The 25,254-nt window shown below is 36.4% G+C and overlaps 2 long non-coding RNA genes across 3 annotated transcripts in view; one reads left to right on the top strand and one right to left on the bottom strand.

The window, feature by feature from the left end:
* Nucleotides 1–25,254, bottom strand: part of LOC118897903 — a 199,895-nt gene that overhangs the window by 134,588 nt on the left and 40,053 nt on the right. For both annotated transcript variants that reach the window (XR_005020568.1, XR_005020567.1), the window contains exons 4-5: nt 15,622–15,675; nt 2,946–3,008 (exon numbers count right to left, since the gene is read on the bottom strand). This is a non-coding gene — a long non-coding RNA (uncharacterized LOC118897903). The remainder of the gene's footprint in view (nt 1–2,945; nt 3,009–15,621; nt 15,676–25,254) is intronic.
* Nucleotides 7,484–25,254, top strand: part of LOC118897904 — a 57,690-nt gene continuing 39,919 nt past the window's right edge. Inside the window, exon 1 of the long non-coding RNA XR_005020569.1 lies at nt 7,484–7,537. This is a non-coding gene — a long non-coding RNA (uncharacterized LOC118897904). The remainder of the gene's footprint in view (nt 7,538–25,254) is intronic.

Here is a 25,254-nt window from a genome sequence, read left to right on the forward strand (position 1 = left end):
ACTGAAAATAGAGATGCCGTGAGGCACATCCTAAAAATCCATAGAAGGCTTTTGAAAGGGTCTCTGAGAAATCACCTTAAATCTTTCTATGTCTTAAGAAAGGATTTTACAGTTATACATTTTGCTTCATATTTACCCTAAGACCATGTTTCCTGACAGCACCCTGGATTTACTCTTTGCCCTGAGGCTCTTCTTTACTTTTGAGAGTCTTCTTCTGGGAGAGACTAGGGATGAGAATTGGTTTTATTTTTAAACCTAGCAAAGCAAGGGCCATTTGTACTTGTTCTACATTCTGCTTGAAAATGGAATAATTTCTATTTTAACTCGTATCTCTTTATCTTCATTTTATGATAGTAGCTAGAAAACCTTAATTGTCACTTTCAACATTTAGCCTAGAAATATCCTTATCCAGATCAATTAGTTCACTAGGTGCAGTTCTATATTCTGCAGTGATAGTTTTCATAAACTTCCCACCACTACATATCCAAGGTCTTCTATCTTCCAGCCCCCAATAACATTTCACTCACTCTCCTTCAAGCCTTCATTGACAGTCACTTTGATGCTCACTGGTCCTGGTAACACCCTACTTCCAGGTAACAAAATCTGTTACTTTTGCTACATAGCAAATCCACCTAAAACCTACTTATATAAAACATGCATTTCATTTTGCTCATGATTTTGTCTGACAGGAATTTTAGGAAGGGTTCAGCTGGGCAAATCCTGCCTGCAGTCTTTCATGCAGCTGTTGTCAAATGTTGGCCAGGGCTACAGTCATCTGAAGGCTCAGCTGGGCTGGATGTCCACGAAGGCTCCGTCTCACGGCTGGCAGTCGACACTAGCTGTCAACTGGGAGCTGAGCTCTGCTGTCCACTGAAGCACATACAGGTGGCCCCTACATCTGGCTTAGTTTCCTCACATCTTGGAAGCTTTGGGTAGTTGGAATTCTAACACAGCAACTCAGGGCTTCAAGTGTGAGTGTTCACTGAGGTTGGATGAGTCTCTGTAAATGCACTTTTTACATATCATACGAAGTTACAAACTGGAAAAAGGCCTTAAAAGCCTTCATTATTGTCCCTTAACACCCCTACCTAACAAGTTACCATATTTACAAGTAGAAATATCTTCTGAGAAATGTCAGGCATCTTGTTTGAATCCTCTGAAACAAAACAATTTCTGTGATGCGTGTAGAGTTATGCCAAGAAGTCCATCTGCCAGCCAGAATTTCATCCTTTAAATACCTTGTTATGGCAGCACAAAAGAACACAATGAGCTTTGTTTAGAGTGTCAGTCTTCCATCTCTGGGCTAAAAGGATTAGGTCTAAATTGCACATCATTACATAAGACCACATGAAAATGTTTGCTTCTTTTGTCCTTAAAAGTACTTCATGGTGTTTTATAAAAAGCCAAAAAAAATGTTAATTGAACTAAAGAAATCTATTCAGAAGGTCATAAGCAGTAGATTTGCCAGGCATTCTAATTTATGTTATTATTTGTTTAACACACAAAAGTCAGGGGAATTTTCAAATATAATCATTTGCTGGATATGGCAGGGGGTTGAGGAGAGCTCATATAGCGTGATGATTCAAAGTAAGCATTTTGGAGTCAGATCTGGTTTTAGCCTCTCTGGTTAAAAAGTATGACTAGAAAATTTACTTAACCTCTCTGTGGCTCATTTCCCTCACTTGTAACATGGAGATAAAAGTATTCACCTTCTAAGGTTGTTTTAAGGGTTAAATTAAATAACACATGTAATTTACTTACCAGGGCTTGGCACACAGTAGATATATAGTTAACAAGTCAGATAAGAGTGAGCATACACTTTCAATAGGTCGTGTGTGTGTGTTTGTGTGTGTGTGTGTGTGTGTGTATGAAAGAGAGAGAGGGAGAAGGGAGAAGTGGAGAAGGAGAGGGAGGCAGGAAGGCAGAGAAAGAGAATGAGGGAAATTGAGGGAGAGGGAGGGAGAATATTTTGGGAAGGGCATATAGATAACATTGTTGGAAATGCAGTATACATGTGATGGTTATTTGTTAATGCTAATTTACTTGTTGAAGAGATTTTGAATTTTGAAGATGTTGGAATGGAAAAGGAATGGAATGTCAGGAAGTATTTGGAGATTATCTGACTTTGAGAGAGTCACTTGTCTCCTGTACACAGGACAAAGCAGGAAGTTGGAAACATTTCTCACCTCCTCCTCCCCCTTCTGTTCTCATGTCAGTTCTAATTTTGTACCCAGCCCCTCTCCCAGCACTTCTATGCACCTGCAGTCAGAGGTTGTCCTTTGAACAAGACTCAGCTGTCCACTAGGTGAAACAGTTGGAAAGCCACTAGGCCATTACAATGTCACTGCAAATAACTTAGAGGTATTTTCATATTATTATGGGAGAAAAGCCCAGTCTAATATACAAACAAAAGCGAACTTTCCTAAGGAACAAGAGTTGCAGAAGGAGTGAAAGAAAGATTTTGAGGTAGGCAAGGCCTTGCCTCGCTTTTCAGATGAACTGGTGAGGTCATTCCTGTTTTAATCTGTTGAGTTAGGCCATTTGGAAGAAATGCACTCTGCAATATAATGCGGTAATCTTGCCATTATTAATTAGAATAATAAGTTCCATTGCTTAAGGCTTATTTCTATAGTGGTTTTGCTCAAAAAGTAATATTCAGGTTAGCCATGTAAGTAAAAAAAAGTAGGGTATCAGTGGCCAGTTTCCAGGTTTTTCAAAAAAAATAGAATTTTTATTTTACATTAATACAGGTCTGTTCAAAAGCAATTCTGTTAACACCCTTCAAATAACCTTTTAAAATATTACTTATGAATCTATGCACCTTGATAAAATGTTTCCTGTTTTTCATTTCCCCAAGGCTAAAGTGACACAATTATTAGCTTTTGATAGGGTTAAACAATAACTACCCATGCTTACCTCTGTGAAAGAATGGAAAATAAATATACCTTGAAGCGTTGTAATGGTTGAAAAGATTCCCATACTTCAGTTCCTTCTTATGTTTCTTTTTCCTAGAACAGCACAGGGAGATTTAAATGAATCTTTTAAATAATTTTCTCCTCTACTTCTCATGCTGAGTAAAGTCCTTTCTGTCTCTAAATGTTAACAATATCATCCTTTTTAATGGGGACCCTCTTTAATCCTGTGTAGTAGTAGTTATAGTGTACCAGGAACATTCTATCAATAGATGCTGGGGATATACCAGTAAACAAAACAGATAAAAATTCCTGCCATTATAGAGTCTATGGTCTAGTGGGGCAGGGGGGGGGTTGGGGAGACAGAAAATGAACACTATAAGTATTGAATGTGGTAATAAATGATAGAAAATTAAGGCAGGAAGGGAATAGGGAGTGTCAGTGGGGTTGGGCAGGGGTTGTGGTTTCAGATAGGGTGGTCAGAGAAGGGTTCTTGAGAAGATGACATTTAAGGAAAGATGTGAAGGAAGTAGAGGAGATGCTGTGTTTTAAAGAATAGTTGGCAGGCCAAGTAGAGTCAGTTAAGGGGAGAACAGTACGAAATGAGAGGTAAGAGGGGCCCAGTCTGGTAGTCTATTGTAAGGACTTTGACTTTTATTACATTAAATGTCGTTACAAGTAGGAAATGGGAAGCCATTACAGGTATGTCTACATCTTCTGCCTCTCAAGATTCATTCTTCACCCTGCTCTATCCTATTCTCTGGCTCAGGGAAGCTGAGTTGTATTTTCCTATTTTTCCTCAGGACCAATCACATTTCTCCCTTTCGGTTACCTTCCTCCTCTTTCAATTATCCAAGTGTTCCCTCTGTCAGAGAAGCAGAGACCCAACTACCTGTATTTCTCAACAGCAGCCCTAAGCCCACTGTTGCCAGTGACGGGAGCCTACCTAAAATACATATCTCTTGGCTTCCCTCAAGACGTTCAATCAGTATCTCTGGGATTGGGGTCCAAGAATCTGCATGTTTAACAAGTTTTCCAGGTCAGTTCTTTCTTACTGGAGGCTTAAAAACTAGAATCCTGGATTATGGAAACCTTACCCTTCTGATGGGAATTTGGGCAGTTCCTTATACTGTCCTCAATTTTTTTCTTAGCTCCAAAAATGAGAACTCAGAAATACTCAGTTTGACTGACTGTACTCTGCTAAACTTTTATTTCTATTTTTAGTCAATGCTTATAAAATACTTTATTTTGTAAAATATTTCATCATTACTGTCCATAAAAATTATTTTGCAGAGTCCTCATCAACCTGTGTCATATGAGATTTAGTGTCTTGCTTGCAAATTTATAAGCTGTAGAAGGATTACCTGTGACTTCTATATTTTTGTGTAAGAGCATTGATTTTATTTTTATTTACATTTTAGTATTTCCCATGATGAATCATTTTTCAACATTATATTGAATTAGAAATAAAGGTACTCGAAAGTTACTAATAAATGCTATGTATCATGCTATGTTTTGTGTTGTTTGAATTGGTAGCACTGAACTTTGAGGACTTTCTCAGAGTTACGGAAGGGAAATGACTCTATGACTTAGACTGTAATAGAATTTGTGATGAGGAATTCACACTTCCCAGTAGCTTATGCAGCACTGTTTTCACATTACATCCAATCTTCTGTGAAGAGAGACACTAGAATGATGTTTTCCAGAGTATTTCTGTTACTCTCCAGAGTTAGGTACTTTTAAACAAATATTGGCCTTTCAGTTTGTTTGCACATTTCATAGGTAATTTCCCCTGTGCCAGAATTTGCTATTTCAAGATACTGAGGCAAACAAGACTGCTAGAAATAAAAAACAAGGGAGGCACTTTCATGTACCAAGCATATGATGGTAAATATCTACTCGAGTAGCTGAATCCAATCCCTCCAAAGAAGGGTGGTTCATTTGGCCTCTTAGAATAATGTTGAACCTTTTCCTAGCAGAGATATGGTGTGGTATTCGATTGAGGAAGCTGCACAGTGCATTTGGCCAAGACCTAAGGTTAAGCCTGCCTTTTAAGCTGGAGAGGATCAGATGGAGTCTTTATGGCCACTCTGGATGGACTGTGTTTACAGCGAATACTGAAAAGCATGCATTTCCTCTCAAATACTAGGATCTGCAGCTGCTGGTTAAAAATACATCCAAATGGATGCCAAAAGCTGAAGCAATGGTCCATACATTTTAAGAATATAAGAAGAAAAGCTTGTGATTCTTTTATAATTGCATTGCACATAATAAAATGTCTTAGAAAAGATTCTTGCAGAATTTCTGCTTCTCTATGCATTTGGTTAAATTAAATCAATCTGTTTAACAGGAATGAATTTTTCAGAAAGATAAAGAGATTTTTAACTTTTCAAAATAATTGTGCATTTTTCTTTGTTAGTGAAAAAGGCATACAAAAGCTCTAAATATTAGACATATTAGACGATAAATGAGGTTTTATCTATAAAAAAAGGAAGAAGAGTAATTTTATATTATATGCCTCAAGAGCCTTTTTTTTACATTACTTTAGATTTTTATGTAAGGATTACATAGGATTTTGGAAATCCTAAATCTGAAAAGGACCTTGAAAGTTATTTAGTTCAGAAATGTTAACAACAACAACAATGATGTTAATAATATAGCTAACCTTTGAGCACTTACCGTTTGCTGGGCACTGTTTTAAGAAGCTTTACATATGTAATCTTAGTCAATCCTCAAAATAACCCTATGATGTAAATATTATTAACTTCATTTGACAGATAAGAGAACTGAGACACAAAATGTTTAAGAAATCTGCCTGAGGTCATGGAGATAGCAAGTGGAAGAGTCAGTTAGAAAGCTGAAGAAACACTTACAAAATTATCCCAGCCAGTTCTGTCCATGGAAAGTGTACACAGCTGTCAAGGAATGTGATCTGAAGGTGCCAGAAGGTCTACCCAAATACATCACCTTCAACAGTTTACGACACTGCCTGAAGTTCTCACCAACAGAGAAAGTGCTTCGTGTGAAGATAATCCCTCCAAAAGGTTATATTTTAAAAAATATTACCTAAGAAGAATTGCCCATAAATGATAGCACGACCAGATTGACACATTTTAGGGAGAATTGGATGATAAAAGGAAAAAAAAGAGCTGCTGAAAGTAAACACCATAACAGACACTCTTGGTCAATCTTGGCAAAATGGCGGGGGTGGGGGGAGGGAATGAAGACAAAATTCATCCAATTTGGCTTTAGTTGGATAGTTCGATATGGAAATTATCTATCTTAAAATGTCTTCTCATTGGGAGATAGTCATACTTGATAGTTAAAACTTTACCATTGGCACTGCTAAAGTTTGATTAACAGCAAAAATTATCTCTGTATAACATATTTTCCTTACCACTGCCTTTTTGAACAGAGATTCTTAAATAAGTGTCCCACATACAGACCCCTATTAATATATTAAATTTCAAGTATGTATGGAAGAATGCAAAGCACCCTAAGAAGATTATCCAAAGAGTTCATCAGATTCTCACAAGTACAGTTGGTCCTCCATATCTGTGGGTTCTGCATCCATAGATGCAACCAGCCACGGGTCAAAAATATTTGAAGAAAAAAATTCCAGAAAGTTCCAAAAAGCAAAACTTGAATTTGCTACATGCCTGGCAACTATTTACACAGCATTTACATTGTACTTCCAACTATTTCCATAGTATTTATATTGTATTAGGTATTATAAGTAATCTAGAGAAGATTTAAAGTATACGGAAAGATGTGCATAGGTTGTGTGCAAATACTATGCCATTTTAAGGGACTTAAGCATCCATGGAGTTTGTTATTCTCAGTGGGGGGTGGGGGATAGGGGGCTGGAACAAACCCCCCCAAGGACGACTGTATATATGAATCACCCAAAATAGTTAAATCAGCACAAAATTAACCTACCCCAGCGGCACTTCCTACCTATCACCTAAAATTAATGCCTGCTGGAGGTGGTCTTTAACAACGGAGAGACTATAGCATACAACTGTTTTGAATTAGGTATCCTAGTGAGCATCCAGGGCTACATTCAAGCTGATGTTTTAGAAAGCAACATATGGTATGCAAAATGGTAGGCAGGATAACATTACATACCACTGGTTTGCTAGAATTATCTTTCACCTTTTCACTAGGTTGCTGCAACAATAAATGCAACTCTTCAGGACTGGGGTTTTAGGTAAATAACGCAACAAGGAAGTGAGAAAGGTAGGTCAATGAAAGTTCTTAGCAAAGGGTTAGGCAAATAGAATGGGCAGTCAATTAATTAAAATGCTTTTCAAAATGAACAAACTGACCTGGCTTTCTTGGTGAGCTATTACCAGGTTCTTTTGAGTTCTTAAAACATTTTCTTTACTCTCTGTTTCACAACAAATGTGGGCCAATTGCTGTGAGTTAATTGAAAAGGATTGTTTCCTAGTTGCCAAGAAACGGCGCTTTCTTACATTATGCAGGCCATTATGTGCACAGATCAAGCTTCCTGATTTTTCTTTCAGGGTTTAAGAATATTGGCTGCTGTGATTTAGTTGTCCCTTGAGCAGAGGAGCGCAAGTCAAGAAGGATTTCAGGGGTATTGTTCCATTTCAATTTACCAGGTAAGATTTGGATTTATTTGAAAGTGCTATCTTCTCCCTTATGCTTAACTTTTCCTAAATCACTTAAATGCTTTTATGAGTGAATGGGTGAATATGAAATGATGATTTTACTTGGGATAGCTTCAAGTAAAATCGTGCTAAATTGATTTTCTTCCAGCTGAAGGTTCTGAGGGAAAAAAAATTTTTTTAAAGAGGTAGCCCTAATAATTGAGGTCTGGGAGACAGGCTCTAGAGTTTGTTTCTCATTGTTTTCAGAGTAGTAGATACAGGTAAACCAAGAAGTTGTGAGTGTATTTAGGGTTGAAATTCTAAAATCATTGCTATGGAAGCAAATATCATTATTTCTATTTGGAGAAAAGATTTCAAATCTGACTGGTTCCAGCTGAGACATGGACTTTATATTTGTTAACTTCAAAAGGAAGACTTGTTGATCTTATAACTTGGTTACCTGTCTCTCTTAAAAACAAAGCCTCTCTGTTGGCTATTTTCCTCATGTTTTTGTCTTAAAGATGAAGATAAAATCAAGGTCCTGTACTCAGTGTAGCTTACTAATACATATGATACAAACAAAAAATGCACGCTTCTTTCTCAGGAAGGAAAATATCATTTCTTGATTCAAGGTTAGTTGCTCCCAGGCAAAGTAGTGCTCACTGTGGGTAATAATGTGGGATAAGTGTTGGACAAGGACCCTGTGTATTGAGTTTGTTAAGTCAATTCATCCTCCCACTCTTAAAGAGTTCACACTTTCACCGGGTTAGGTTGAACTCTGTAATCCTGTGAACTTACACTCACAACATCACACAGTTTACACAGACTATACGTTGAAAATAAGTTTTGTCAAATTTGCAGGGAACCTAGCTGAGCGCTGTTATTGATCCTCTCTTTCAAAGTCATATTTTACCTCCTCTGCTGCATGGCTCTGGATTTCCTAGGAATATATTTCCTTTACAAGGACGATCACTGTAATGGATACAAGTCAGGTCAAATATTTGTTGTCTCATTAAGTAAGTTTCCATTTGTTCAGAGTTTGAAGACACCTGAGTATAAAGATGACCTGTGCAATATGAACCCTAGCTGATGCTGGAAAGAAAGCATTGCAGCATGCCTTTAATGATAATATGATTTGGGTTTTCCACCAGTGAACCAATACTCTGGTTAGGAAACTATTTTGTGCAATAATGTGAATCACTATCAATGAAGGGATAGTTGAATATGACATTCAAACCATCCATTTATTTTTAACTTGCCAAATTGGAGTCTCCTTTCTTGAATTTCTATACATTTTAAACTAAAATAACAAATCACAGTATCATCAGTTATCACAAATTCATTACACTGTATTTTTTATTTACATAATAGTAAAATTAAGCAGCCCATTTAAATAAATGCATGGTTTGTAGTTATGTATACTTGGTGTGACTTAGTACCATTTTTGGAACAGTGCATTTCTTTCCAGGTAAGATGTAATTAAACAATTCCATTCTAGCTTACATTCCCTTTTTTACCTTGTCAAAAAGTTCTCTTTGCCCTGACAATATACTTTTGATATTATTGGTATTATGGTGCTTAAAATATCTATGCTGGTAAAATTTTTGCCTAGTCATTTTGTATTTATTGGAGCAGGATGACAGATGAATATGTAGAATGGGTGGAGTAGAGCAGAAGTCAGACTGATAAAATATCTTACAGGCAGATTTCTTCCCACCTAGCTCACCTAGTTCTTCTCTGTCAGTATAACAGAGTGATTGTGACATTAACAAACTATTAAATATATTTATTAGTGTAACAATAAATCTTGTTTTTATTTCTGAGTGGTATTTTTTTAAATTAAATATTAACTGATATTGATTTGCTTCTCTGTGGATTAAGAATTTTACAAAAAGAGTGATGTCCACCTAGGATGGGATGGGAATCAGTCTATAAAATTTTTGTTCAACCTTAATTAAGAAGAGACTGAACTGCACTGATAATTTGTAGATCACAGTGACTGAAATACCATAAAATGATAGACTTCGAAAGGCACTTATTGATTATTGAGTCTAATGGCTTTGAAACTTTATTTTGAGGAGTCCTACATATTCCCAAAAAGCATTATAACAGGTGAGCCTATGAAGGTAGGAGGAATAGTTAGCTGGTGGTGTAGGGAAAACAAACTGTATTATCAATCAGCCCATGCTTTTCCAGTTTGTCTGCAAGAACACAGATAGCCTAAGGGTATTTCACAAACCCTTTGTGGAAATCAAGATACACTGCATTTATAGCATTACTCTGATCTACAGTTCAAGAAACTCAGTCAAATATGAGATTAATTTGACATATCTCATACCATGCACTCAAGATTTTTGACAGTCAATTCTTCTATTACAGGCACTCAGCATGTCTTTGATTGTTCTAGAATTATTTCAGGGATCCTTACTAAGTAGCTTATCAATTTTTTTTAACACCACCTATTTTTAAATTTTTCTGAAAATTGGGATTGTTTATTTTATGGTACAACTCAAAATAATTTCAAAGATTTCTAAAAACATTATTGTGCCTTTGATAATTTTCCCATACTCTTTTGATATGAAATTTACCTAACTTTAGAAATCCAGAATAATGTATAAAGTATTACAGTGCTTTCTTACTGTTACCTAAAAATGGTCTGTTTGTAATATTAGAAGATTATTTGTCTAAATGGAGAAGATTATGCAAAATATTTCAGTAATTTTAATGGTCCTATTGTTTATCTATACACAATCAGCACCAAACTTTATCTTGCTCCAATAAGCCAGAGGAGACATTTCTTTCTTTTGCTCTTAATTTTTTTTTTTTTAAACTGGGATTTTAAACTTCTCAACTGCAATGATATGATTTTTGAATCACTCTTATAAGTTCCTTTTTCCATGTTTGCTTTTAAGTATTTCTTTCTTTTTTTTTCATTCTTATCAATTTATTTGGCAGAGATTTAAAACAAAGTTTGACAAAACAAGCTATTTTTGTGGAAACTAAATTTCTATTAGGAGAGGAAAACAGAATAACCCCCGTGGAGAGCAATCAGTCAATGTCACAAAAATTACAAATGTCACTCCAGCAATTGCTACCTGTTTATAAAACTAAAGGATTGAAAACAATTTAAATGCCCATCAATAGAAAACTCATTATTTAAATTACGAAATATTTATATAATAAAATAGTATGCATCCCTATAAAGGAATGAAGAAACTCTATATGTGTAGTTGAAGAATCTTCAAGATATGCCGTTAAATGAAAAAAATCAAAGTGCAGAACAAGTGTGTGGTGTACAACCATTTATACTAAAAATATATTTTAAATATGTGATTTTATATTCATAAAGTACCTTTGATAGAACACACAAGAAACTGGTAATGGTGGTTGTCTCTGAGAAGGGGAACAGAATAGCTGGGTGTTCCAGTTATCTATAACCCAGAACTTAGCAGCACAAAACCACATCTATTTTATCACACTCACAGATTCTGTGGGTCAAGAATTTGGCTAGGGCACAGTGCAGGGGATGGGGGCAACTTATCTCTGGTCATTGATGTCTGGAGCTCCAGCTGTGAAGAACTGATTGGCAGCATGTGACTTGAATGGCCGGAGCCTGACACATCTGAAGACTCTTCACTCCCTGTCTGGCACCCAGGCTGCCGACTCAGCTGGCACTGTTAACCAGGGTGCCTACAAGCAATCTCTCCAAGTGACTGGAGCTCCCTCACAGCATGGTGGCCTCAGAGTAATTAGACCTCCTATGTGGCAACTCAGGGCTCCAAGAGCAAGTGTTCCAACAAGGAAGGCACACGCTGCATGGCCTTTATGACTAGCCTCCAAAATCATATCCACTGTCCTCTATTGGTTGAAGCAGTCACAAACCGTATTTGGTTTATCCATTCATCTCTCGGTGTGCTTATAAGTATTTCTAAAACCTGAGAATACTGTCTATCTTTTCTTCCTTCCTTTTGAGCAGTTATTCTCAATTTGGCAATGTCTGAAGATATTTTTTGGTTGCACAACAGAGGGGGTGTGGTACTCCCAACATCTAGTGGGTAGAGGCCAGGGTTGCTGCTAAACATCTCACAATGTACAGGATACTCCCTAGAACAAAGAGGTATCAGATTCCAAATGTCAATAATGCTGAGACTGAGACTGGCTAAATACATGATTATGGGTTAGAGTTTTTGTTTTCAAAAATCTGAAATCTCATGTGCCTTCATTCCTTTTATTTATAATATTGGCCTACAGGATCACACCTAATTTTTAATTGAACTTTCTGGAATCTGCCTATATAAAGTCTAGAAATCATGATCTAACTGGATTGTCCAGTTTTCCCTTCCTTGATTATTACCAGAATAAACATGACAATGGTCACATTATCTTTAAACTCATGTCACGTCCATATTACTAAATAGTGCTTTGTCTGAATGACTTGTACAATATTTCCCTCATTGCTTCTACTTGTGAATAAAGAAGGACTCATTAAGGCAAGACAATAATATCATCTGTTTAACTGTTGTGCTCCTGATTTCATGTCCAAAGTCACTCTTCAATAACCATTCATTCATTCTATAGATACTTATTGAGCACCTATCATGTTCCAGAAACTGTTTTAGTTGGGAATTCAGTAATGAATAAAATAAAAATCCCATTTTTGTTGTGATTACATTCTAGTGGAAATCAGAAGATCCAAAATCCCCCTTTCTTCAACCATTTTTGATCCTGGTCTATTACGTGTTCAAAACAAAATAACAGAATCTGATGCATTATAACTATATAAATAGTTGCAAAAGTTTGTTCATACTTTTTTTAAATTTTTTTTTTCATGTAAACTCTCTGCTTCTTGGGGACTGCCAAGAACCTTTTCATTCATTTTTGAATTTCACTTTCAGGCAGATGTCTCTATTTTCAACTTGCTTGATGTGTATTCTAGAGAAGACTGACTTTTGAAGTAAATTTTGAATGAAGGGAAATATAATGTTTGATGAGTTGAAATAATGTTAGTAAGAAAAGTCAATCTGGCATTTAGGAAAAAAAGACAAAAGTAAAGATGGAAAATTGTGAGTGGAAAGAGGTTAGTCATGCCTGAAATTTATTTTATTTGCTATGCCAAGAAAAAAGGGAAAAGAAAAGAAAAAAAAGGATAAAAGAAAAAGAGCTGTAATGTATCTTTCCAGTGTAACCATAACTCAGAGTAATTCATTTTCTTGGGTGGATATTTCTATCCCTGGTGAATTCTTCAGAATTTCTTACCTATGTCATAGTTTATTCCTCAGTAGCCACTGATGAAGTTATTGGTTTCTTCTTTGGATAAGGAATGAGAAACATAAATGAAGCAAGGTATTATAATTTTAATATTCTGATCCAGATATTTCTTTTGATTTTACTTTGTAGTTTCTTTCCTTCCCGAATGCTTTTTTTTCTTAGTGTATGCAGAATTGTTTTCTTAGTATATATAGGAGTTAAAAGTTCTGCTAATATGTTAAAATGTGAAAAAAGGGATTTGATGCTCTAAAATTCTCAGACTTTGTAAAGTTATCAGTTTTAAGTAATCATTTAGCTTATGGAAGTTCTGCTTACCAAAAGCTACGATTCTCACATTCTTCTGCTCTTCTATTTAAAAATAGAGATCATACCCAAGTAGGAGGTTATTAGTATAAAAAAATTCCAAAGAAACAATATAAATGTAGCTACAAAAAATGTTTAAAAATTAAGTGAGTATATTTTCTGGAGTTTACTGAAAATGAGAGAAATTCTAATATTATGCCTTACAACTAGTTTTCTAGCAATAAATTTGAAAAAAAAATTTTTATAAATTTTTATCTTAAAAGTCTTAGTGGTACTGACAGATTACAGCGAAATTACCTTTGTTGTGTGAGCGAAACAAAAAGGCATCTTTTCATCTTTGTCCAAGTCCAGGCTTTGCCATCTATAAGTGTGCTGAATGAGGGCAAGAACCTAGATTGTCTCAACCATAAACTCGGTAAAAACACTTATCTCGTAGTGTCATTATGGAAACTAAATGAGATATTACAGTTTAGTACTTGTCACAGAGGAATTATGTGGTAATACGATGTTCCCCTTTCTTTGCAACTCCTAGACTATCATAATTCAATTCATAGAAAAGATTCTTAAGGAACCTTAACAATCATCTAGTTTGTCACACATCTGATGCTTGAATTGTTTATGTTTTCCTGGTCACTGGCCTATGCTTTATTGTTCTATTAAAATAAGATTTACCTCCTAGGACAACAGACATTTATAAATATTGTGCTGAAACGTATAAAATTGTCACTTTTATAGGTCAAACAGTCTAATACTGGCAAATTTCTTATGTCCCAATCTAATACATATAATATAAAAAGCAAATTTTATTTCTCAAAATATAATTTTATATGATAAAGTCTGACATAACTTGATAATGCTAGAATGTAAATATAGTTCTATTAGCTGTTTTAAAAAAAATTATAAAAAGACACTACTAGAAAAATAGTCCTTAAGAGCTTTATGCACGGATCGACAAACTAGTCTGTGGGCCAAATCCAGACTGTCTTGTGGTTTTGTACAGCCCACGGGGTAAGAATTGTTTTTACATTTTGAAACAGTTGAAAAAAAATTCAAAGAAGGATAACACTTTGTGACACATGAAAACTATATGAAATTCAAATTTCAGGGTCCATAAATAAAGTTTTCTTGGAATAACCCATACTCACTCATTTACATGTTGTCTTAGGCTGCTATTGTTCTGCAAAGACAGAGTTGAGTAGTTGCAACATAGGTGTTATGGCTTGAAAAGCCTACAATATTTATTATCTGGCCCTTTACAGAAAAAGTTTGACTACCCCTGTCTTAGAGTCAAGCTGCCTACATTCGAATGCCATCGCCACCACTTCTTGGCTCTGTGATTTAGATAAGTTAATTAATCTTTGTGAGTCTTGGTTTCCACATTTTAAAATAGGCATCCTAACAGTACTTACCTCACAGGATAATTATGAGTACCTAGTACATCATAAGTACTCTCTAAATGTTAGTATAATTATTAATATTCTCCCAGGGTGTTATTGTAAATGATTGGGGGGGAAAAACTACAGAAGCTTGAAAGTGCAGGTAGGTGACAATTGTTGCATCACCACATCATGATATAACACCAGTTGTCAGCATTCTATGGACCTAATAGTAAAATGTAACCACTTGCTCATAGGAATGATTTTAATACTTACATCTCACTCATACCACATGGACCATTTCAAGTTAAAAATATTTAAGTTTCTAAATTTGCAAGTGCTAAGCTGCGAAGTAGGGGCTGCTTTCTCCCTGGGACAATGAACATCTGCTGAAACAATTTGTCCAACAGAGCTTTTGCCTCTGCCAGCCTTTTTTTTTTTTTTTTTTAAAGAAATGGAAAAAGGATCATTGTTTAACTTCAATTCTTCTCATCTTCTAAACCAAGAAACAATTTCTCTCAGGACTAGATGTTTCTAGGATTTGGAAAAGTAAAGGGGCCTCAGCTTTTTATTTATTTTTTCCTATTTTCAAGTAAGGGTAAGTAGAATTTTACTTAGAGCACCATATTATCTTTTCCTTCTTATTTGAGTATTGTTTGAAAGACCACAGGCTTTTCTAGATGATTTAAGATTTCTGTAGTGAATTGAGCTCCACAGCACTTTCTAAGTCTGAGAGAGACTGGGGGGTGGGGTAGTGGTTATCACACAGCAGAAAAGGGGTCAAGCTTTAAATTAGAAAGGCTTTTAAGAAGCTCATATCTATTACTTTTTGTATGCAAAGTCAGAGTGGTCTGAAGGGAAGATGATCCAAAATCTTGAAAATAAATTAAATGTTCCCAAAGCTAAAATCCAATAGCATCCTAGAGATAATGGATGGTTAAGTAGAACTGCTGATAAACTTCAAGTCTAAGACTTATCAGTCAGGTTACCTCTCCAGCTTTTCTGCATTGGTTTCCCCAGGGAAAGCTGGAGAGAGGACACTTCAAGCACTCAGCTTTATAATGCATACTTAAGAAGGCAGTGAATAATAACCATTAGAGTTCTCTGGGTAAACCAGGTTGAATTAAAGGTGCTTCTTTTGTTACTTACTTTAAAGTAGAGCTTCTGGTCCTTGGGGATTACACCAAGAGCAATGAGTCATATCTGAAATGAGGAAGGGAAAGTGTTGTCAAATTTCATGTTGATTCATAAGAATAAGCATGAAAGGTTGTTCACAGTATTTTGGTGGGGGCAGGGAGACACAAGGGGAGACCAGAGAATCAAATACTTGAGCACTGAAGAGTTTCTATTTGCTATAAAAGATTGAAGAACCTTGCTGTTTTCAAATAGAGGACTTCATCATATATAAGTTATTCCTGATTTTTTAAAAATTTATTTTATTCAAGTATAGTTGATTTACAATGTTGTGTTAATTTCCACTATACAGCTAAGTGATTCAGTTCTATATATATATATATATATATATATATACACACACACACACACACACACACACACATTCTTTTTCATATTCTTTTCCATTATGGTTTATCACAGGATATTGAATATAGTTCCCTATTCCTGATTTCTTATTGTTTTCTAATTATTATTGTTATTTATAAAATGGTCAAGTATGTAAAGAAAAAGAAAATGTTTTAGCTACCAAGTCAAAAATATTTTGCCACCTGCTATGTATTTTGCCAGCCAGTTAAAATCTTTAGCATTCTTTGGTACAAAGCCTTAAGATGATTGTGGGGTGGACAGAAATTTTCTTCTGTTAGAATCTTTTGGATGATAGTCAAACACTTCTGTAATTTCCTTCACCACTTTTAGCTCCTTGTGGCATCACTTATTTCAAGTATGCCTCTGGAATGTCAAGAAAATTGCCAGATACTATTTTGAATGTTGTATTTTAATATAATATCAGGCTAAAGTTGTTCCTAGAGACTTCAGAAATAAAGGTAGAGTGCTTCTTTCTTATCTTTTAGCAAAATGGAAAACTTTAATTAAGACCCCATGGAGCTTTTGGTCAGTCTCCTACCTGTGAAAGTAGATTAGAAAAGAATTTTTATCCTTTGGCAGTAACAGATTTACTTTGGGGGGATGAGGGGAGAAGGAATTGAGTAGAAGGAAAACCAGAAGCTAGACTTGTCACTTAAGTTATCAAATGGTCCAAATATTTGTTCCAAAGCCACTGATTTCACTGGAGTTGTTTTGTCCTGGATATTGGCATTTGAGCCCTCCTCAGTTAAACCTTTTAGAATAATGACTCTGGCAATACTTTGGAATAAACTTTCCATGGTTATTTCCTCAGTTGAATAAGTTTACAACTAGAAATTCTATCATTTCTGGCTACTCTAACTCCCGATACAAGTATGTGAGGTTTGTTGTCCTGGCACCAATAGGGAAAGAATGGTAGAGCAGGGAGAGACCTCATGGGATCATCTAATCCATACTAAAATCATTCAAAATAGATGGTTCTTTAGTCAAAAGTTTTCCAAGGAAATCGTTACACTGGCAATTGCAGGATGACTAGGCTCATAACAATAAAAGAGGCTTGCTTGCCTTTCTGATCAAGAATCATTGCAATATCAAACAAAGGGTGAATTCTTTCCTAAGAAGCTTATGAGTAATTCAGGTCTCTACAAGCATTCCAGGAACAAGATTCTTTTTGGTTACTAAGATTGTAAGTGTGATTTTAGCCCTAAGGCTTAAAACCAAAGCACATATGCTGTGTCTCACTTGTTCTGTGGACCACTTCCCTTTTCATTCCTCTAGATATTTTTTTTTTCTTCTATCTTTGTTATGTTGAGAAACAATAAGTATTTTTAGCAAGCTCACCTGAATTAATCTCTTACAGGGCTAACGTATTTGAACTAACAACCACAAAAAATAATTTACGGGGAAAACTCTTCCCTGCTCTATATTTTCTAGCTCTTATCCCATTATTTTTAGCTTTGTGACCTTGGGCAAGTCATTTAAATTCTCTGGGTCTCAGTTTCCTCTTCTGTATAAAATAAGAACGTGAATCTAGATGACTGAAAGAGTCTCTTTTAGCTCCAACAGTCTATAACCCAACCTATCATAAAGCAAAATTGTGACCTTTATCACGAAGAAAGGACAGTGGGAGGGAAACGCGTGAGGAATTTTTTCTCATTTCTCTCACTCCTACAAATGCTGCAGATGGCTGAAGTTGGAGACTCAAAACTTTATTAGGTACGTTAATTGTCTGGGTAAAGTTCTGCACAAAGTTTTAGAAGCTGAAGGGGTGAGAGATTTTAAGCTACAATCTTTTATTTTTCCCATTTTTGACTAATTTCAAGACTTGAAACCTGTTGTATTTTAGAATACTGAATAACATATCATGTGTTAGTTTCTTGGGAAATAACAGCTAACTGAATTTAATAGTTCACATTAGTATTGACATCTTCCTTCTAATTAACAAAATATAACTTTTTATTTTTCCCCCCAATTTTTGTGATAAATGTGCTTACTTCTGCAAATGGCCAATATTTCCTTCTAATACTCCTTTGCTGAAATCCTCCAAAAAAGTTCAAAATACTTATACTCCAGGGAGAAAATACTGCTAAAAATTTACTTTTAATGATTCCATTCCATACATGCAAATAGACTCTTTTAGAATCCAACTCTATCTATGGCACTGAGGGTCAGAGGGGAGAAGAATATGTTAATAAACCTCCTATTGCTCTTGAGATATCCTCAAATGGCAGAGAGAACTAAAACTATGAGAAAATTACTGGAGAGCTCTAACTAATAAAAATAATAAAATATCCAATTTTGGTTATGCAATTTAATTAACATACTGGGGAAAGGAGCTAAAATAAAAGGACTAGTTATGTTTCATTTCCTGAATTATTTCCAAAAACAGAAACATTTTGTCCACTTCCCAATTTGTGGAGCTATTGCAAAAATTTTCTGCCATCACAAATCTTAGAGACAGTGAATCTTACTTAAAGTTGTATGTGGACAGCCTACTGCCAAAGTGCCAAAGTAGACTTGGTTTCATGTGAAAGATCTAGGAGCATAGCTGTTCTATTAGATGATGTTAGGAACCAGCCTTGGTGACAAGTTAAATCTTTCAAAGATTAAAAAATACTTCATTTTAACTGTCACCTGCTTAGTATGTCAGGCTGATTAAGGTTAGGTTAGCTCAGTGACACCACTGAGCGTTACCAAACACTACAAATAATTGTGCATGGAGAGATAATAGCTGCAAGAAGAGCCGGTGACCAACTACAATGCTTATGTTTGTATTTTTCTATCACTGCTGAAAAAGTAAATAAATTTAATTTAAAAATTTCCACAGAATTTATAAAACCTGATTTATTCAAAGTTTAAAAATTGACCCATATTACAGAACCAAAATAATGTAAATAGTTTTATACCTTTTATTGGTAGAATATACAAACTCAGAGAACCAAGAACCTGCGACTTTCAACTTTAAAAAACCCTCATTTTCCAGTGTGTTTTCATGCTATATTCTATTAGATCTTCTTTGAAAATGAAAAGTACTCTACTACAGATTGCACTGATCTCAACAGGAGGAGAAAACAATCTATTTTTCATTAGAGTTCCTGATGGTAACAACAGAGAGAGCCAGTAATTTGTTAAGTGCAATAATGTCTCCATGAAAATCATGAATGAGGGACTTTCCTGGTGGAACAGTGGTTAAGAATCTGCCCGCCAACGCAGGGGACACGGGTTCGAGCCCTGTCCAGGAAGATCCCACATGCTGCAGAGCAACTAAGCCCGTGCACAACTACTGTGCCTACACTCTAACACCCACAGGCCACAACTACTGAGCCCGCGTGCCACAACTACTGAAGCCCACAGGCCTAGAGCCCGTGCTCTGCAAAGAAAATCCACCTCAATGAGAAGCCCACGCACCGCAATGAAGAGTAGCCCCCGCTCACTGCAACTAGAGAAGGCCCATGCACAGCAACGAAGACCCAACGCAGCCAAAAAAAAAAAAAAAAAAAAAAACCACAGGAAAAAAAAAGAAAAGAAAATCATGAATGAAGGACATGATTTTTAAAAGATTAACTCATGAGCATAATTCCCAGGTACATAATTTTTTTTCTAAGCTGCCTTGCTTCAAGGAGGCCTCTCCAGAGAATAATTGAAACAATAAGAAAATAAACTTTAAAACATTATATAACACATTCAATATATTTTTCTTCAAAATACATTTCACTGACTTAGTAGATATTCCAGGTAAGAAGGCACTAGTTTTATGCTGGAATTTAGACATTTTCATTGGTTCAGAAGTCTTCATTAAGAAAAACCTATATCTCGCTGAAGCGCTGAGTCATAAGATTAATAACTGTCCAATATTATTTTCTACTCCAGACAATATTATCTTTTGTGTTCCAACACTCAGCTCTTCCACCTAGTTGGTACGTCTCATATGTGATATAGATAACAGCTCTTTTAATACTCCGAACCATTAGTTGTGTGTCCAAGATAACCTACATTCACAAATAGAGAAGTACTTTCATTTTTGCATAGAAATGAAGAATGAGGAAATTTAGAAGTTAGATTTCTGAGAAGATAATTTAAAAGGTTCTCATTTAGCTATTTATCCATGTATCAGCAGCCTGGTGGCCCTAGTCACCCCCTTTGCTCAGAGTTGCCTACAAGGGCTGATTGGAAATGGCCCCGCTTTTGCCCCTTCCCTGGGTCTCACATATAGTGTGAACCATAATTTTCTTGTTTTTTTTTTTTTGCAGCCACCCCCGCTTCCCACCCTACTTCCCATTAGATGTGGTAAAGGTCAGGGGGTTCATCCTCCCCACTTTACTCTTTGTTTTCAGTTCCTACTAATGCTGAATTATCTCTTTCACATCCTTCCTCCTATGGCTATCCTCTTCTATCCATTTTGCATAAACACAAATGTAAAACATGTGTTTTCATTTATTTCCCTGAAACACAATCACACCAGGCAGTTGGGTTAAAGGTTTGGGTGGATATCTTGGGATACGAGGGCATTATATCACAGCACAGCATGGCAAATAATGTGAAACTGAACGTCAGACATCTCTGTTCATTGGCAGTGCTTGCCACTAACCAGCACCTTTTCTCAGGACCTAGCTCCTGATGTCTTGCAGCCATCTTCCCTACCTCCTATTATCCTCCACTACTTTTCCTGGTTTTGGAACACTTGCTTCATCCATCTCTGGCTAAAGCAAAACATAACATTCTTCTTACTTTATTATGCAGGTGATGTTTTCTTTGTCCAATTTTTAGCTCATTTTAGACAAGCCCCAAATGCAGGATCAAAGATGGCTCACCAAAATGCTTTTGCTAAATAAGACATTTTTCTCCATGAGGAATTCCTTTTGTTTTAAATACATTTATTTATTTTATGTATTTATTTTTGGCTGCGTTGGCTCTTCGTTGCTGCGTGCAGGTTTTCTCTAGCTGTGGTGAGCGGGGGCTACTCTTCGTTGCGGTGAGTGGGCTTCTCGTTGCAGTGGCTTCTCTTGTTGCGGAGCATGGGCTCTAGGCATGCGGGCTTCAGTAGTTGTGGCATGTGGGCTCAGCAGTTGTGGCTCACGGGCTCTAGAGAGCAGGCTCAGTAGTTGTGGCGCATGGGCTTAGCTGCTCTGCGGCATGTGGGATCTTCCCGGATCAGGGCTCAAACCCACGTCCCCTGCATTGGCAGGCGGATTCTTAACCACTGCGCCACCAGGGAAGTCTCCATGAGGAATTCTGTTACCTGCTTTTGAGCTGCCCACCCACCCACACGCACACAAGTTTTGTGGCATACTCTACATTTTAAAGGCCATTCAGCTAGCAAGGTATTAAGTTTTTGAAGGGCCCTGGGAAGAAACCTAGGGTTCATTCCCATGTTCTTCCTATTCCCTCCTGACCATAACCAAATCCCAAGCCCTGTTGATTCTGCTGGAAACATCTCTCTTCCTTCTACTGCTACCCTTATCCAACACAGCACTGTCTTTTCACCAGTATTAGTTAAACAGCCTCCTAACCCATTGTTGGGAGGAGAAACTTATCCTCTGCCAACTTAAGTCCAAGTGGTTGGGAGCCTACAAATTAATTGATGACAGATAGATTAACAGGAGAAAAGTTAATTTTCACATACAAGTGAGAGGACCCCTTATGAAGTGGCTCCCCAAACATTTAGGAGTAAGGGTTTATATACAAGCTTAATGAAGGGGGGTGGATGAGTTTAGGAATTCAAAGGATGGAAGGTTCTGATGAGGCTTGTGCATACAATTTTCTGGAATGTCCCAGTGCCTAAGGCCAGTCACCTTCCTGACTAGAGACTTCCCCAGAGACTGGGTCTGGGGCAGCTGACTCTCATAAAGCCCTGCTTTAGTCAGATAAGGGAAGTCCTGATAAGATTACTTTCTGCAGACGTTTTCATTTTGAAGTAATCCGCATACCATTTTGGTGGGTTGATGATCCCTACACTATCTCCCTACATCCAGTCTTGTTTCCACACATCTGTTCACATTGCAGTATTTAGTGCCATGCCACATTTTGCATCTATGTTTCTCAGATTTTACTTCTGAAATTCCTACTTGGGGCAGTGTGCCAGGTACCAAATCTTTTTCTCTTTCCTCCGATTTTGATTAACATTTAATTCCTTTAGGGCCTTACTGAAACGCCTGGCTAAGTTAGTTCATAAGCTTATTCTTATTAGTGTTAATAAGTTAATGTACTATGCATTTCCATATACAGTGTTTCTATTTTAATAAGGTCATTCATGACTTATACCACGGGATGACCTATAAAAGGCATTTCAGACCCTGAAGCAACAAGCTGAGGAGAAAATCTGAGCAAATGGGCTTTGAATACCTCTTAAACCCAAGGTTCTTGCTCTGCTTATGAATAGAACTGGCCCTGAAGGGAAGAATTCTATTGCCTTTGTATAATCTGTACCCCTCAGGAGAAGGGTTCATGCTACTCTGTATTACTCTATTATGTAGCACAACCTCAGTGTACCAAATGGGATATTTTGCTATCCAGCTGTGATTCCTACATACTTGAATTGTCCATATGTATTTTTTAATAGCTTTATTTAGATATAATTTACATGCCACAAAATTCATCCTTATTTAAAGTGTACAGTTGAGTAATTTTTAGTATATTCTTAGGGCTGTGCGACCAACACCACTATCTAATTTTCAAACATTCTCATCGTCCCCAAAAGAAACACTGTACACATCAGCCGTCATTCCCTATTCCCACCCCCATTACCTCAACCTAGCACTAGGTCACAATCTATTTTCTGGCTCTACAGATTTGTCTATTCTGGACTTTTTGTACAAATGGAATCATACATTATGTGACCTTTTGTGAATGGCATCCTTCACCTAGCATAATGTTTTCAAGATTCCTCCATGTTGTAGCATATATCAGTACTTCCTTCCTTTTTGTTGCCAAATAATATTCCATTATATGGATGTGCCACCATTGTTTATCCATTCATCAGTTGATGGACATTTGGGTTGTTCCCACTTTTTGTCTATTGTGAATAATGCTGCTATGAACATTAGTGTACACATTTTTGTGTGGGTATATGTTTTCAATTCTCTTGCTTGTATACCTTGCTGTAGAATTGTTGGTCATACGGTAATTCTCTGTTTAACATTTTGAGAAACTGCCAAACTATTTCCAAAGTGGCTACAGCAGTTTATATTCCCATCAGCAAGTATAAGCATTCCAATTTCTCTGCATCTTTGCCAACCCTTGTTATTGCCATCTGGTGGGTATGAAGTAGTATCTCATTATAGTTTTGATTTGCCTTTCCCTAAGGACTACTGATGTTGATCATCTTTTCATGAGCTTATTGGCCATTTGTATATCTTCCCTGGAGAGATGTCTATTCACATCCTTTGACCATTTTTTATTGTGTTATTTGTTTTTTTTTTTATTATTGAGTTGTAAGAGTTATTTATATATTCTAGATATAAATTGTTTGTCAGATATATGATTTACAAATATTTTCTCCCACTCTGTGGGTTGTCTCTTCACTTTTTTGTCAGCTTCTTTTGAAGCACAAAATTTTTAAATTTTGAGGAAGTCTAATTTGTCTATTTTGTCTTTTGTTGCTTATTCTTTTGGAATCATATCCAAGAAAATATTGCTTAAGCTAAGGTTACAAAGGTTTGCTTTTATGTTTTTTTTCTAAGAGTTTTATAATTTTAGCTTTTAACTTTAGGTCTAGGATCCATTTTTTTTTTTTTTTTTTAATTTATTTATTTATGGCTGTGTTGGGTCTTCGTTTCTGTGCGAGGGCTTTCTCTAGTTGTGGCAAGCGGGGGCCACTCTTCATCGCGGTGCGCGGGCCTCTCACTATCGCGGCCTCTCTTGTTTCGGAGCACAGGCTCCAGACGCGCAGACTCAGTAATTGTGGCTCACGGGCCCAGCTGCTCCGCGGCATGTGGGATCTTCCCAGACCAGGGCTCGAACCCGTGTCCCCTGCATTGGCAGGCAGATTCTCAACCACTGCGCCACCAGGGAAGCCCTAGGATCCATTTTTGATTAATGTTTGTATATGGTGTGAAGTGGGTATCTAACTTCATTCTTTTTCATGTAGGTATCCAGTTATCCCAGCACCATTTGTTGAAATTGCATATATTTTTAAACCATATACTAGGAAGCTGTTGAGTTAACAGTTCTGTTAGCCATCTGTTACTGAGTAACCTAGTAAGCAAATTCAACTCTGAGAGACTTCAGGTATCAGTATTTGGTTCTGTAGATTTGTATATACTGTATATCTCTTCTTGCTTTTGAGTATTTTGTGAGTTTTGTTCTGTTGAATATTTCAGGTATTTGGATGCATTTCTCTTCCCTAAAGTAAATATATGATTTACTATATTTAAATAGTGATTTACCATATTTAATAGTGGGAACTGCTACATGTAATTAATCTTGACCTGCAAAGACCTAGCAATTCATCCATTTATTTCCTCAAGAAAAGTTTGTTGAGTACCTATGTGCCATGGATATAATGCTGGGAATATAGTAATAAACAAAACATAGTCCTTGCCCTCAAAGAACATATTCTAGAGAGAAGAAGCAAACAAACAAACAGAAACCAAAAAAAAAAAAAATATGTGAGGTATGGATGTTGATACATGTTAAGAAGAAAATAACAGCCAGAGGAAGAGGGTAAAGAGTGATGCAAAAGTGTTGCTCGTTTGCATAGTCAGCGGTCTCTTTGATGAAGGCAACATTTAGTCAGAAACTGGAAGGCTGCATTGAACTATCTATGGCCGATATCCTAAGGATGAGTGTTCCATGCAGTGGTAAGAGCAAGTGCAGCGACCTGAGATGGGACATGCTTGGCTCAGCTCAAATTTTCTCCCTCCCTCTGTAATTCTAATGCCAACAGCATAATTTCTGTACACATCCCAATTTCACCATAGTTTCTCTTCTAAAAACATTTTGCCATAATTGATTACATATTGTACCATACCTAAGAAGATTCAGTTTGGATGTTTCAAAATTAGATAAATTTAAACAAAATAACAAAACAACAAAAAACCCCAAACCTTTTCCTGCATTACATTTTGCATCCTTGCTGAAGCACGATTTCTGATGTTGCAACTTCAGTCCAATTCAGCAAACTTAACTGAATGCCTACAGTGATATTTCCCAAATCGTAATTTGTGGACCGTATTTGTGGTTCAGAACTTTCACTAGGACTTGACAATGGTTTGAATAATTAAAATTAGGCCTCAGTAATTTATA

This window comes from Balaenoptera musculus, chromosome 7 (genome assembly GCF_009873245.2).
Source record: "Balaenoptera musculus isolate JJ_BM4_2016_0621 chromosome 7, mBalMus1.pri.v3, whole genome shotgun sequence".
NCBI lineage: Eukaryota > Metazoa > Chordata > Mammalia > Artiodactyla > Balaenopteridae > Balaenoptera > Balaenoptera musculus.